The following is a 17,101-nucleotide window of genomic DNA, read 5'->3' as shown; positions in this document are numbered from 1 at the left end:
TTCTTTTTGTCCTTTCTTCTGTTGATACAATGTATCACATTAATTGATTTACATATGTTGAACAATTCTTGCATCCCTTGGATAAATCTTTCTTGCTCATGATGAATGATCTTTTTAATGTGTTGTTGAATTTGGCCTGCTAGTATTTTGTTCTGGATATTTGCAGCAATATTCACCAATCATACTGGCCAATATTTTCTTTTTCTTTTTCTTTCTTTCTTTTTTTTTTTTTTTTTTTTGATGTGCCTTTGTCTGGTTTTGGTATCAGAGCAACGCTGTCCTTATAGAATGAATTTGGAATTATTTCTTCCTCCTCTGTTAGTCTGAGGTTTTTGTTTTGTTTTGTTTTGTTTTTTTCCTTCAAATTATCTTAAGTTCTAGTGTACTTGTGTAGGATGTGCAGGTTTGTTACCTAGGTAAATGTTTGGCATGGTGGTTTGCTGCACAGATTAACTAATTATCTAGGTATTAAGCCCAGCATCCATTAGCTATTCTCCTGATTCCCTCCCTTCCCCTGACACCTTCACAGGCCCCAGTGTGTGTCGTTCTCCTCGTTGTGTAAATGTGTTCTCATTGTTCAGCTCCCACTTCAAGTGAGAACATGAGGTGCTTGTTTTTCTGTTCCTGCATTAGTTTGCTGAGGATAATGGGTTCCACCTCCATCCATGTTCCTGTGAAGGACATGATTTCATTTCTTTTTATGGCTGCATAGTATTCCAGCATGATATTCCATGACGTAGCTGCACAGTATCCAATGATGTATATGTACCACCTTTACTTATTCCTATCTATCACTGATGGGCATTTAGATTGATTCCACATCTTTGCTATTGTGAATAGTGCTGCAATGAAGATATGCTACCATGTATCTTTGTAATAGAGTGATTTATGTTCTTTGGTATGAAAATCTCCAACCTACTTCCCACAGTGCTGAACTAATTCAGGTTTCCACCAATATTGTATAGGCATTGCTTTCTCTTCACAGTGTTGTCAGCATCTGTTATTTCTTGACTTTTATTTTCACAAAAAAAAATAAAAGGAGAAAACATTTCTCAATTTATTCTGTGGGACTGGTGTTACCTTGATATCAGAACTTCGCAATAGCAAAGCCATGGAATCAACCCAAATGCCCATCAACGATAGACTGGATAAAGAAAATGTGGTACATATACAGCATCTAATACCATGCAACCATAAAAAAGGATGAGATCATATCCTCTGCAGATACGTGAATTACCTGGTAGCAATTATCCTCAGAAAACTGGCACAGAAACAGAAAACCTAAGACTACATGTCCTCACTTTTATGTGGGAGCTGAACAATGAGAACACATGAACACATGGAGGAGAACAACACACACTGGGACCTGACAGGGGGATTTGAAGGGAGGGAGAACATTAGGAAAAATATCTAATGCATGCTTGGCTTAATAACTAGGTGACAGTTTGATCTGTTCAGCAAACCACCATGGCACACGTTTGCCTAAATAACAAACCTCCCCATGCTGCACATTAATCCCAGAAATTAAAAAAATATATATATCTAATAAATTCACACATAAAAATTATCAAAAATTCTAAAAAAATTGAATCCAACAATGTATAAAATTATTATACATAATAACCAATGATATACTTTTGATGTTTTATTAATAGCCATACTGATTGGTGTGACATGGTGTTTTATGGTGCTTTTGGTTCATTTTTCTCTGATGATTAGTGATGTTGAACATTTTTCCATATATTTTTTACGACTTATATGTCTTCTTTTGATAAATGTCTGTTCATGTCTTTCTCCTACTTTTTAATAGGGTTATTTATTTTTCCTGCTGAGTTGTTTTAGTTACTTATGGGTTCTGGATATTGGACCTTTGTTGGATACACCATTTGTAAATATATTCTCTCTTTCTGTCTTAGCACCATTTAATGAATAGGGAGTCCATTCCCTGTTGCTTATTTTTGTACACATTGTGAAAGAACAGATGACATACAGCTTTATTTCTAAGTTTTTTCATTTTGTCTATTGGTCTATGTGTCTGTTTTTGGACCAATATCACACTGTTTTTGTTGCTATAGCCTTATAGTACAGATTGAAGTCAGGTAACATGATGCCTCCAGCTTTGTTTTTGTTGCTTAGGGAGGTTTTGATTATTCAGGCTCGTCACTGGTTCCATATGAATTTTAGAATTGTTTTTATTTTTCACTCTGTGATCATTTGATAGGAATAACACTGAATCTGTGGATTGCCTTAGGCAGTATGGCCATTTTAATGGTATTGATTCGTTTACTCTGTGAGCATGGAATGTTTTCCCATTTGTTTGTGTCATGTGTGATTTCAGTGTTTTGTAGTTCTCCTTGTAGAGACCTTTTAGATATATTCCTGGGTATTTTCTTTTTATTTTTTGGCTATTTCAATTGAAATGAGTTCTTGATTTGGCTCTCAGCTTCAGCGGTTTTGGTGTACAGAAGTGATACTGAATTTTGTCCATTGGATGACAGTTAAACTTCTTATTTTCCTATTTGAATGTTTTTTATTTCCTTCCGTTTTCTAATCACTCTGGCTAGGAATTCCAGGATTATGTGGAATAGTTGTGTTGAGAGAGGGCATCCTTGTCTTGTGCTGGTTTTCAAAGGGAATGCTTTCGGATGTTTGGCTATGACTTTGTCATAGATGACTCTTATTATTTTGGGGTCTGTTCCTTTTGTTACTTAATTTATTGAGGGTTTTTATCATAAAAGGATGTTGGATTCTATCAACAGCTTTTCTGTGTCTGCTTTTTTGTTTTAAATCCTGCTTACTTGGTGAATCACATTTATTGACTTGTGTATGTTGGATCAATCTTGCATTATGGGAATGAAGGGCGCTGGATTGTGGTGAATTAACTTTTTGATACACTGCTGTATTCGGTTTGCTAGTATCTTATTGAACAAAATCAAAAACTTTTTGAGTGTTGACATGATATTCAAAGGAAGTGCTTATTGAAGTATTTCAGATTTTAGGATTTGGGATTAGGAATGCTCAACTAGTAATTATAATATAGATATTCCAAAATTCAGAGAGGTCTGAAATCCAAAACATTTTGTGTCCCCAGCATTTTGGAAAAGAGATACTCTACCCATAGTGTAATAAACAGGGGATACAGAAAGAACACCTTCCTTCTGGTCAGTGCAGAGTACATTGCTCTTCTTTCAAAGTTCTTTGCTTAAACCACTCCTTTTGAGGGTCGGTTCATGTTGATTTCTGAGGTGGTAATAAGATCACAAATGCTCACTTATTGGTGTTTCTTGCTCATTTCAGCAGGGGAATATCTAGATACAGCATGAGCTTTTTCCTTTTTAGAATGTGTATAGCCCCATTGGTGGTATGACACTATAACTTGCATATCTTTTAGTGGAACTTTTTAAAATGTTTGCTTTGTTTCTTTCCCCAGGGGAGCCAAGAATTATCTCTTTATGCTCCTGCTTTTTGAGTCATGTCTGTTCAAAAACATACAGTTCCATAAGCATTCCACTAAGTCTGATATAAAAATGAAAATGTCCTCTGTTTTTTACCACACTGGGAAAAAAACAAAAGATGAAACTTAGAGGAGGTAATGGATTTAGAGTCTTTAGACTTGATTCATAAGACCTGAACTGGCTAATAGCACCAATTTTTTCCTTCAGAATACCATTTTCAAGGCTTTCTGCTTTAGGAATACAGATATAAATTATAGTAACTACATAACTTTGAAGAATTTAGAACACAGCCAGAGAGGTGGGAAGAAGGAAGACAGTTACGATGATGAGAGCATTATTTGAAAAGGGACATTTGTTCCAAATCCCAGAGTTTATTATTGGCAAATCCATGAAGAGAATCTTCATATTTCTCAACTTTGCTAAGTGTGTTGAGAAATACAAAGTAAATTTTGATTAAACCCTAGATCCCTAATATTTCACAGTCTCCTAACAGTCAACAAATACAAAAGTAATAGCAGATAGAGTATAAGACTCTGAAGAAGCACTACAGTGCATTGAATGCAAAATTATGCACCTGCATTGTGCAGGAGAAAATAGTTTGGGTTTAAATCAGTCACTCAGTGATGTGAAGATTTTGAAGAACTGGAAGAAATACAAATTCAGTTGCAATCATGAGACTTTTCTAATCCTAAACTCAATAAAAGTGAAGGTGAATTTCTGACCTCTTGAAATCCTTCAGCATTGCTCATCATACTGCCATTTTATTACTTATTATTTTTTAAGTTCTGGAATACATGTGCAGGATGTGCAGTTTTGTTACATAAGTAAACATGTGCCATGGTGGTTTGCTGCACAGATCAACCATTACCTATTTACTAAGCGAGGCATTCATTAGCTCTTTTCCCTAATGCTCCCCCCCATCCCCCATCCTCTTCTCTGACCCTGGTGTTTGTTGTTCCCTTCCCTGTGTCCATGTGCTCTCATTGTTCAGCTCCCACTTGCAAGTGAGAACATGCAGTTTTTGGTTTACTCTTCCTGCACTAGTCTGCTGAGGATAATGGCTTCCAGCTTCATCCTTGTCCCTTCAAAGGACATGATCTCATCCTTTTGTATGACTGCATGGTATTCCATGGTATATATGTACCACATTTTCTCTATCCAGCCTATCATTGATGGACATTTGAGTTGATTTCATGTTTTTGCTATTGTGAATAGTTCTGCAGTGAGCATATGCATGCATGTAATGTATCTTTATACTAGAATGATTTATATTTCTCTGGGTATATACCCAGTAATGGTATTTCTGTTTCAAATGGTATTTCTGGTTTTAATCTTTGAAGAATCACCTTCCATAAGGGTTGAACTAATTTACATTCCCAGCAACAGTGTCTCCTGAATACAACATATTGATGGGTCCTGTCTTTTTATCCAGCTTGCCATATTCTGTGTCTTTAATTGGAGCATTTAACCCATTTGCTTTTAAGGGTAATATTGGTATGTGTGAATTTGATCCTGTCATCATGATGTTGGCTGGTTAATTTTGCAGACTTGTTAATGTAGTTGCTTAATAGTGTCATTGGCCTGTGCTTTTTAGTGGGTTTTTGTAGTGGCTACAAAACTTTTGTAGTGGTAACAGATATTCCTTTGCATGCCTAGTATGTCCTTCAGGACATCTTGCAAGGCAAGCCTGGTGGTGACAAAATCCCTCAGCATTTGCTTGTCTGAAAAGAATTTTATTCCTCCTTCACTTATGAAGCTTAGTTTGGCCAGATATGAAATTCTGGGTTGGAAATTATTTTCCTTATGAATGTTGACTATTGGTCCCCTGTCTTTTCTGGCTTGTAGGGTTTCTGCTGAGATATCCACTTTTAGTCTGATGGGCTTCCCTTTGAAGGTAACATGGCCTCTCTCTCTGGCTGCCTTTGACATTTTTTCCTTCATTTCAGTGTTGGAGAATCTGATGATTTTGTGTGTTGGGATTGATCTTCTTGTGGAGTATCTTACTGGGGTTGTCTGAATTTCCTGAATTTGAATGTTGGTCTGTCTTGCTAGGTTGGGGATGTTCTCCTGGATGACATCCTGAAGTATGTTTTTCAACTTGGTTCCAAACTCCCTATCTCTTTCTGGTACTTCAATCAGTCAGAAGTTTGCTCTTTTTACATAGTCCCATAGTTCTGGAAGGTATTGTTCATTGTTTTTTTTTTTTTTTTTTTTTTAATTTTTTTTCCTCTAATCTCATCTGCCTGCCTTATTTCAGCAAAATAGTGTTCAGCTCTGATATTCTTTCTTCTGTCTAGTTGATTCGACTATTGATGCTTGTGTTTGCAACATAAAGCTCTCATGCTGTGTTTCTCAGCTCCATTAGGTCGTATGTATTCCTCTCTAAACTGGTTATTCTAATTAGCAGTTCCTGTAATCTTTTATCATAGTTTTTAGCTTCTTTGCATTGGGTTAGAACATAATCCTTTAGCTCAGCAAAGTTTGTCATTACCCACTTTCTGATACCTACTTCTGTCATTTCATCCATCTCAGCTTCAGCCCTATTCTGTGCCCTTGCTGGAGAGTGTTGAAATCATTTGGGGAGAAAAGGCATTCCAGCTTTTGCAATTTTCAGCAGTTTTGCATTGCTTTTTCATGATCGTTGGAGATTAATCTACCATTAATCTTTAAAGCTGTTGACCTTCATATGGGATTTTTGTAGGGTCTTTTTTGTTGCTGTTGTTATTATTGTTGCTTTCTGTTTTTTGTTTTTCTTGTAACAGTCAGGCCTCTCTTCTGCAGGTCTGCTGCAGTTTGCTGGGGGTCCACTCCAGAAACTGTTCACTTGGGTATAACCAATGGAGGCTGCAGAACAGCAAAGATTTCTGCCTGCTCCTTCCTCTGGAAGCTTCGTCCCAGAGGGGTACTGACCTGATGCCAGTTGGAACTCTCCTGCATGAGGTATCTGGCGACCCCTGTTGAAAGATCTCACCCACTCAGCAGGAAAGGGATCAGGAACCCACTTAAGGAAGCAGTCTGGCTATCCCTTAGCAGAGCTGGAGCACTGTGCTGGGGAATCCCCCTTGTCTGGATCTCTGGGACTCTTCAAAGCCAGCAAGCTAAAAAGATTAAGTTGGCTGAACCTGAGACCACAGCCGCCCCTCCCCACAGGTACTCTGTCCCAGGGAAATGAGAACTCTGTCTGTAAACTCCTGGCTGGGGTTGCTGGAATTCCTGCAAGGATGCCTTGCTTGGTGACGAGGGATGTATCTGGTCCCACCTAAAGAAGCGGTCTGGCCATGATGTGCCACAGTAACTGTGATGGGCTGCGCAGAGTGCTGCCTAGTGCAATCTGCACAGCCTCCCTAGCACTGGTAGGGGAAAACCGCTGACTAGAGCTGCAGTAATGGCAGTCGCCCCTGCCATAGGAAACTGGATCATCTTTGGCCTACTGCAGGCTGCTATGCTGGCTAGTGGGGATTCTCATCCAGTAGATCTAAGCTTGCAGGCTTCTGTGAGAGTGGACCTGCTGAGCAAGGCCATTTTGCTCCCTGGCTTCAGCCCCCTTTCTATGAGAGTGGACAGGACTCCTGCCTCACTAGAGTTCCGGGAGCTGCTGGACTATGTAACAACTCCTGCAGCTCAGTCAGTGCCCTCCCAAACAGCCGCCGACTAGAACAGCAGCCCTGAGTCTGCCCAGTTTTGTGTTGAGACCCAGGGTCCTGATGATGTACACTCATGAGGGGATATCCTGAGCCCTGGATTGCAAAAATCCTGGAAAACATAGTACCCTGGTTGGGTAGCACAGTCCCTCACTGCTTTCCTTGTCTAAAGGAAGGAGGTCCCTTTGTCCCATGTAGCTCCTGGGTGAACTGCCGCCCCACTCTGCTTTTCCTTGCTTTCCTTGGGTTGCACCAACTGCCTAGATAGTCCCAGTGAGAGAACTTGGGTACCTCAGTTTGAAATGCAAAAATCTCTCGCCTTGTGTGTTTCTCTCTGTGGGAGCTGCAGACCGGAGCTGTTTCTACTTGGCCATCCCTTGCCTTTTTCTTTCTCCTTTTACTAATGTTCTTCTGGGCATATCTCTGTTGTATGATCACACGTTAATTCTACTACAGCCTGAGACTCCTTCTACAATCAGCTTTCATTCAGGGAATGTCAAAAACCAAAGGTGAACTTTCACCCTCGGTAAAAATTAAATGTTATGGCCATCTTAGGTAGTAAAAGGAAAGCATGCCGGGGAGTAGACCACAGGGTTCCTTCACCCCTATCTCCAATAAAAGGTTAAGACCACAGGGAGACAGAGAGGGGAAGACATCGTGACGATTCATCAACACAGTTTAAGCAGGAAATATGAACTATTTGTTTAATTCTTATGAGGAAATGAACAGAGACTTGTTATATTAAACTCCTTCAGTCATTGTGGTTTTATGTGATCAGAGAAAGAAAAGCTGAGAGATCAGGAAGAGAAGAGACAGATGGATAGGAGAAGCAGGGAGGCCACAGGAAACAAGGAAAGGAAGCAGACTGAGGTGTCAACCACAGGACAGTGTTTTATCATTTTCTTTTTGTTTTTTTTTTTTTCTTCTTCCCACAGGAAGAAACTAAATTCTAGTACTTGGATGCCAATTTGCTGAGGACATGGCACTTCCTGACAATCAGCCTGGAATTCCGAGCAGCAGTTTCACAACCTGTAATTACACGTTTCTGCCCTTTGCAATAAGGAAATACACAGTTTCCTTTCATTTTCAAGTCTGAGGCTCTTTTGGACGCTGTAGGAAAGAACGTAGGCTGTTACCTATGGCAGATGATTCCTTTTCTGACTAGAAACTTGGGAGTAGAATCTTAGAAAACACTTGATTTATTGATGTGTAATAAACGCAAGAAAGGAGGTGAGCTGATAGCATGCATACTGAATTCTTTTCTTACTGGTTTTGTGTAGTTTGAATCACAGGACATGGTGTTAGAGATACTGAAGGAGATCATATGTTTTCCAGATGTCGTCAAGCCAGAAATATGTTAATTCTTTCTTTCAGCTTGTGGTAATCAAAGGGAGAGTAAAGAAAGCCTGAGTAAGTTATTTGTGTGAGACAAGTCTAGAAGTTGCAAAATGCGCTCTGAAATCTTTCTCTTGATTCCACATTAACTGCCCAGATCAAAAACACTCCTCCCAGAATCAGCTCTGAAAGCCGCTGAATTGTTAACCTCTTTGCCATCTCTTATTGTGAATTACATTCTTGGTCTGTTTAAAGTGATACATTTTTAACCCTTTCTCTGGTCCTGATACTGACTACTTTAATGTAATAATTCACAGGGAACTATCACATTTGTTTTGTTGTTGTTGTTGTTTTTAAGCAGTCTCGCTCTCTCTAGAACTTAACTCTCCAATCCATTCTGCACACAAATTTCAGGTTTCCTGCCTTATACATCGAAGCTGAAAAAGCCTTAGTGATAGAGTCGTGAGTTACTTAGGCACGTAGTATTCCAGCAGGTAATATCGCTTCTTTGGATTCATTCTCCTCATAGGGAAAGGGAGAAATTGGACTAGATCAGTGGATCCTAAACCTTATAACATACTACAGTAATCTGTAGTCATATAAAAATGCCTGATGACTACCCCCTTCCTCACCCTCAATGACTCAATCTTAAATACCCTGCAGACATTTATTGCCATTTGAAAATCTGCAGATAATTTTTATGAAACTGACCTGGCATAGGTTTGTCTGCGGATTAGTGTTGTTAGGAAAGTTGATCATTTAGTTAACTCTCTCTGCTTATCTGCTAGTGATCTATTAACGTAATTAATTTTGCTCAGGAACAGACACTGGCTCCCTATTGCCTTTCTCAAAAAAAAATCTTAACTTTCAGACAAGTTTTTCTAACTTCTGAAACATGTGTATTCATTTTCTCCATTAATTCCTGTAAAGCATGATTTCACCTTCATAACAAAATTACTGCATTTACTTCATTCATATTTCCTTGTTGTTGAGTTTCTTTATTCCTTTGGTTCTCCCTATAGACCAATTCTATCTGGGGTATATGTCTCACCTCACAACATTTAACTTAATCACTGGAATCAAGGGATCATTAGATAATAGATGAGAGAAATTGAAAGTCACTAGTCAAAAACAAGTCATGGTCTGATAATTATAAACAACCAAGTGTAGTCACCTATTGTTACCTTAAACTCCTGAGGAATTGTATCCTATAATGTGTTTAAGCATTACATCACTTTACCTGGAACCAAAACTGTGGTCCTGGTGAGTTTTTTCCTCTAATTCATTCCTTCCATTTTATTATCACTGCAGCTTTCATTCAGTAATTATAGTAATAACAAAAATAATCTATAATAACAGTTTCTTCGAAAACTGCTTACCATATGATAATTATTTCATGCATTCTCTCTGGTTTAATATTTAAAACCAATCAATACAGTTGTGCTATTATTGCCATATTATAATTGAAGGAGATACTTAGAGAATGCCTTCAAAATATGCTTTAGGTCACAAGTCTGTTGAGAGGAGTGATCTCAGCTTGGCATGACTCTCAAACTCCGCCATTACTCTACCTATCTGCAAACATCTTCAAATACTTGCCCTGTCTCTGATCACTCCCACTTCAGTCCTGGCTTCACATTTCTATTCATTCTAAAGCCCAGCTCTCCCAGTTTTGTGGTTACATCAGACACCCTCAAGCCTTTGTGCTTCTTCCCACACTGCTCTCTGCCAGGACACCAGTCCCCAGTTGTCCAAGGGACAAATTCCTACTAGTCCTTCCGATTTCAGTGCCACGCCCTCTCTTCTCTGGACAGCTGTCTTCCACATGAGACACACTTTACTTATGCTTTTACTGAGCATCTGCTCATTATTTACATTCTCATAAAATGTTCCATTTTACTTATTTGCATATTTATCCACTTGACTTCAAGCTTTAAAGTGTACGAACATGGTTCCAAAATGGTACCCCTAATACTAGCATAGTAAGTTTTAAGAATTGATGATCTTTAAATAATCATGAATGGGGCCAGGCGCTGTGGCTCACGCCTGTAATTCCAGCACTTTGGAAGGGCGAAGTGGGTGGATCACCTGAGGTCAGTCATTCAAGACTAGCCTGGCTAACAAGGTGAAACTGTTTCTACTAAAAATACAAAAAAATTAGCTGGGCATGGTGGCTCATGCCTGTAATCCCAGCTACTCGAGAAGCTGAGGCAGGAGAATTGCTTGAAACCAGGAGGTGCAGGTTGCAGTGAGCCGAGATTGCGCCATTGCACCACAGCCTGGGCAACAAGAGTGAAACTCTGACTCGAAAAAAAAAAAAAAATATATATATATATATACACACACACACACACACACATATATATATATATATATATATTCCTGAATATGTAGGAGAATGAACATGGCTTCCTTCTGCTTGAAACTTCCAATGTGCACATATCATCTGTTTAATGAAATCAGACTGACCTGGTTTACTGTTAAGAATTTGTAAGTGCCTGATGGGTTCACCTTGCCCACTGCTTAGACAGAGCTGATTTATCAAGACAGGGGAATTGCAATGGCGAAAGAGTAATACACTCACAGACGGCTGTGTGAGTGATCAGAGTTTTATTATTACTTAAATCAGTCTCCCCAAGAATTCAGAAATCAGAATGTTTAAAGATAATTTGGCAGGTAAGGGCTTGGGAAGTAGGGAGTGTTGATTACTCAGGTGGAAGATGGAATCGTACGATGTCAAAGTGAGGTTTTCTTGCTGTCTTCTCTTCCTGGGTGCGATGGCAGCCTTATTGGGTTAGATTACTCCTCTGGGTGGTGTCAGCTGATCCATTGAGTGCAGTGTTCGAAAAATATCTTAAGAGCTGATCTTAGGGTTCACAATAGTGATATTATCCCCAGGAGCACGTTGGGGAGGTTCACACTCTAGGAGCCGGAGGTTGCATGACCCTTAAATTGTAATTTTTAATCTTGTAGCTAATTTGTTAGTCCTGCAAATGCAGACTGGAATCCAGGCAAGGAGGGGCTCTTTTCGGGAAAGAGCTGTTATCTATTTTGTTTCCGAGTCAAACCATAAACTGAATTCCTTTCCAAAGTTAGTTTGGCCTATGCCCAGGAATGAACAAAGACAGCTTAGGGGTTAGAAACAAGATGGAGTTGGTTAGGTCTGATTTATTTCACTGTCATAAATTCCTCAGTTGCAATATTGTAAAGGTGGTTTCAATCCCTTCCTTTGGGTTTTATAACAACTTAATCTTAAGATGTAGGCTATGAAGATGGGAAAAGGCTGTCAATTGCATTGGGTTCTACCTGCTGACAGGGGACGTAGTGGAATTTGGAGTGAATCCCAAGGTGAAAAGACTGGAACAGCTTTGCAACTGTCTGAGCATACTCATGCAGGCCTGGCTGGGCTTCCAAAGCTTGCAATGCAAAAACATTAGTACTCTCCTCTGTAGGTTTATTACAGTATTTACATGAACAGCCTCCTGTAAGGTAGATAACAAATCGTAGGATGAGGAATACAATTCTCAGTTTTAAAAGGAAAGATTTGAAAGCACTAGTTTGGGGACTTCTAATCCACAAATAATTTAGGATTTATTCCAAACTGTAGGGGAAAAAAAAAAACTCAAGGACAGCTAACAATAGATGTATTATTGGTTTTCTTTCAAAGCATAATTTTTCTCCTTCCAGAACTATTTTTATTAAGAACAAATTATGACAGGAATAATTTGTTTACAAAAATAAGCTTTAGTCTTATTGTACTTGACCTGATTATTTGCACAAAGTGCAACAAGAATAATTATTTTTCAGTTAGGCTGTTTTTTGTTTAAATTGGCTTTGATGGAACTCTGTTTCATGAGGAATCTCAGATAAGACTTTTCAAGAGCCAAGCCTAGCTATGCATTTGTACCCTCAAATACCTATGAGTTGGGTAAATTCCTCTCCTCTTAAGGTCCCAAGATAACTTGGAGCTCCTGAACCTGTTAGGAAGTGATATTCTTCACTTACCAAAGGTCAAGAAACTTATACAAGGACTCTGCGTAGACAAGGTATGAGGCCATTTTCCCCAAGGGACTTTTACTGGTTGTATGAGTCAACTTCGATTCTCTAAAGGAAGCATGCCATTCCAGTCAAATTCTTGGTAAAATAACCAATTTCTCCAATTGTGTCCTGTTACAAAAGAAAACAGATTCTTATTGCACTTATGCAATTGACTATTCTGCCATAAATTGTGAATACTTACAAATAGTTCTCAAATTCTGGAGAAATCAGGTAAAGAGAAACAAATATGCTTCAACATTTTTTCACAGGAGCATATTTTACTCACTTGTTAAAAGTTGCACATAGTTCTAAAGAAATAAGTTATCTTAATTCTGAAAACAAAAGGATTAGCGATGTTTAACACATATGCTCTCCCTGAGAGTCCTAGAAGTTTCATTTTTTTCTCTATCCCAATAACACAATTTTTAAAGTTATCTGATACCTGCTTTCAGAGTCCTATATCTGATTATAAACTGCTTTTTGAAAAGGACCAAAGCAAGACAAAATATCTGTGGATGACAAAAGCCTATAGACACTATTAAAGTTACAATTGACTAGGAATTTGGCTTACTTCTGTGGCATCCAACAATTTTTACATAACAATGATAATTACTGTAATGTACACTAAATAATATCAGAATTACAAAAATTTACATAAATACACAGACAGAAAACTCTGGACTTGTAAGATTTTTAATTTGCCAGCTTTAAATTGGATTACTGGCTTCAGGGTGGAGCCCTTGGAGCAACAGGGTCATGAAAGCATGCATTTTTTTTTTTCTGAGCTAAATAAGCAACCACAGCAGACGAGAAAGACAGATCTCCGAAATTAACGGTGCCATTTTATACTGGATCTTGGATCCCCCAAAAGGAGGAAAATATTACCAGATAAGACAGTGCGGTGCTTCTAGCCTGCATTTAGTTGCAAGGCAACCTAAAGCCAATCAGCCCACTTTGAAAGCAGCCCAAGCCCCATGGGAGTCTCATCTCTCAGTCAGGGGTGGGGATTTTCCATATCTTCCAGGTGACCAAGTGCATGTTTCTCTAATCCAAGTGTTTAAAGAGTCAAGTATCCCTCCAAAAATACTCTTAGCCATCCATTGAATATATTTCCTACCTAGTTATTACATACCAAAGCTCTCTCATAATACAAAGTAATTTCTGATCCCCCCAAAATTCAAACTGTCAGACAACACAATGCAAAACAGAACAGAGCCTTTGATTTTTGAGAGGGATCTATTTACTTTTAATTTCTGGGGTTTCTGGAAGAAAACAGAGAGGTTTTTTTGTTTGTTTGTTTTTTGTTGTTTGTTTTTTTTTCCAAAACTAGGTCTATGGTACCTCCTCTGTTTTTCCCAACGAATCCCAGGCTACCAGAAGTTATTTTAGGGCCTTTCATGTGTGCATTAAAAGTGGCAAGACAAAAAATAGAGAAAAATTATTCAGTTGACTAAGAAGAAAAAACTCCCCCCTCAGATAAGTAGTGATTGTGTTTCTATCACTATACATTAGTTTTTTTCTAATTTAGAACTTTATATAATTGAAATCCCAGGGTATGTGTTCCCTCCTATATGGCTTCATTCACTCATAATGAATGCAGAAGTTTTTTCATCCATGTTATTACTTATCTTAGTAATATTTCCCTTTTATGAATGAACAGCATTTCAGTGTATGTGTATAGCACAAATTGTTTACTTATGTTCCTGAATTGGTTATTGAGTTGTTTCCAGTTTTTGACATCTTCATTTTGAAGGAACAGTGGGCCCTTGCAATCTAGTGGCTCAATGTTATAGCTTCCCAGGACATGAGACTCAAGACTCACGGTTCTACATCCCCAGATATATGGTCTAGTCATGGTTTCTGTGCCCTGGATGCCGCTTTGGCATGCTTCAACTCAGTGGTTCTTGGCTTTATCCAGGGGAGATAACTTTGTATGAAATCCCTAAAGTTAACAGAGAAAATAAATGAACCAGTAAATAAATTTAAAAGCAAATGAATGGAAGAGAAGGAATGCACATGCAATTTCTGCTTTCTTCCATGCTGCAAATCCTCCCAGTGGCAAGGAGCACAAGATTGTGCTGCAAACGGATTAGGTCATTGCCAAAGTAAAGATAAAAACTTTGATGGATTTTCTCATCCCAGAAAGCTTTGTCATGCCCTTTGTCCTCAATCTCCTGCCACTTCCTCCTAAGTAGTGATTAAATTTTTATCACTATACGTTAGTTATTTCTAACCTAAATTTTATTTAGTTGGAATCACAGTATATGTGCTCCTTTGTGTATGGTTTCTTTCACTCATCATGAAATCATAATCTTTTCATCCATGTCATTGCATATATCATTATTTTTTTATTTTATGACTGAATAGCATTTCAGTGTATGTGTATAGCACAAATTGTTTCCTTTGCTCCTGAATTAGATATTGAGTTATTGTCAGTTTATGACATCTTCATTTTTGAGGAAACAGTGGGCCCTTGCAATCTAGTGGCTCCATATTTAGCTTCCCAGGACAAGAGACTCAAGGCTCACAGTTCTGCATCCACAGATCTAGTCATGGTTTCTGTGCCCTAGATGCCACTGTAGCATACTTTAACTCAGTGGTTCATGGCTCTGGCTGGGGCAGAAATCATTGTGTGAAATCCTTAAGTTAATGAGAAAATAAAAGAATCAGTAAACATTTAAAAGTAAATGAAAGAGAAGTGATGCACAGGTAATTTCTGCTTTATTCCATAATACAAATCCTCCCAGTGGCAAGGAGCACAAGATTTTGCTGCAATCGGACTAAGTCATTGACAAAATAAGGATAAAAAGAAATCATGAGAAACCCTTAGATTAAAAGCCACATCATTGTCCTCATACACAGTGCATTCTACTCTAACCAAACACACTTAACTCTTCACTAAAGAACAGGAAGTAAAACTGGTGACCCACATGTCAAAAGATGGACGTTTTTGTAACTCTGGGTCCTTATTCTCCAAAGATAAAAAGGTAATATCACAAGAAAATTTTTGTTAGAGAAATTGATAAATGTAAAGTACCATCTGCAGTTTTCTATTAGTCCATCTTGCATCAAACAGATTCATAAAATAAATTGGCCACATTGAGCTTATTTCTGGAATAATCAATTGAACATGTGCTTGCAAAGAACAGAGACCTCTTCTGGCCTTCCCTGGCTTCTCTCTATATAGTTTTCATGAGTCCTAAAATATTTTGTCTCCTACTTTTCTAATTAATTTCTTATTTTTCTCATCACTTGCCATATATGTCATTCTGAATATTCCAGTTACATACTACATACCAGGCTTCATGTTTGTCTTTTCTTCTTCTATGTGAGAGCAAGGGGAAATGACCATGATATGTTTTGACTGAACCCCTGGCTCCTGGAACCATATCGTCCATATACATTTGTTAAATAAATGACTAGATGCACTGCTTGAGAAGTCTAACAAAAGAAAAACTTAGCTGGATAACCTGCAAATCATTATTCTTGATTTTTTTCTAATGTAAAATATTTGTATTAATTATAGTAATATCACTCATTATCTGCTTACCATTTGCCAGGCAATGTTGCATGCGTTTTTTACATTTTCTCTCACTTAATGTTCAAACTGTATAGGTATGTACTATTAATAAAATCATTTTACAGACAGAAGAACCAATGCATAGGGAAGTTCAATTTCTTGCCCACAAAATGAAGTTTAAAATGCTAAGATCAACATTCTGAGCGCAGAGCCTACGTTCTTGGTCTCTATGATGCAATGTCCCTCAAAAGAAAGCCATTCAGGATCCGTGGGTGGCTCACAACTGTAATCCCAGCACTTTGGGAGGCCAAGGTGGGTGGATCGCTTGAGTCCATGATATCAAAACTAGCCTAGGAAACACAGGGATACCCTGTCTTTACAAAGATACAAGTATTATCCTGCCATGGTGTCACATGCCTGTGTTCCCAGCTACTTGAGAGGCAGAGCTAAGAGGATCATCTTAGCCTGGAGAGGTAAAGGCTGCTGTGAGCCATGCTGGTGCCACTGCACTCCAGCCTGGGTGACAAAATAAAACTCTGTATCAGGAAAAAAAAAAAAGAAAACCAAACAGCAGCAACAACAACAAACTCTGAAAAGGAAGGACATTAAGTAATAAAAGCTTTAATTTTTGTGAAAAATGTGTTCATTTCTAAAAGCAAAATTGTTTCACAGGGACATACGTTTCCCATGACTTTCCCCAGACAGTGAAGTGGGCCCAGAGAACAGTGGTTCAAATTCTCTAAAGGTTGTGTTACTTTTCTCCATCAAGTTTTCTAATGAATGAGAAACTCTTCACTGTGTGAATTTAATTGTACACATACTTTGTCATTCTTGTCTTATTCTCCAAGCCCCATTCCCCTCCTATCCTGACCTGTTCCAAGGATTGGTGAAGAAAATTTCCCAAAGATACATTCTCTGATGCAGTCTACAGTTCAGGAATCCGATTCTTTCTCTCGTGAAAATATAAAAATAAAAAAGGACATGCATATGCATGTGCAGTGATTGTTTCACAATATGATTACATGCCCTGCCAAAAAGGTATAAAAGGAAGGTAAAAAAGGTGAAACATGCTTTAGTTTTAGCCCACACAAGAAAAGTAGGAAAGAAAAGTT

Source organism: Theropithecus gelada, chromosome 14, assembly GCF_003255815.1.
Source record: "Theropithecus gelada isolate Dixy chromosome 14, Tgel_1.0, whole genome shotgun sequence".
Taxonomy (NCBI): domain Eukaryota; kingdom Metazoa; phylum Chordata; class Mammalia; order Primates; family Cercopithecidae; genus Theropithecus; species Theropithecus gelada.
This window is presented reverse-complemented; position numbering follows the sequence as displayed.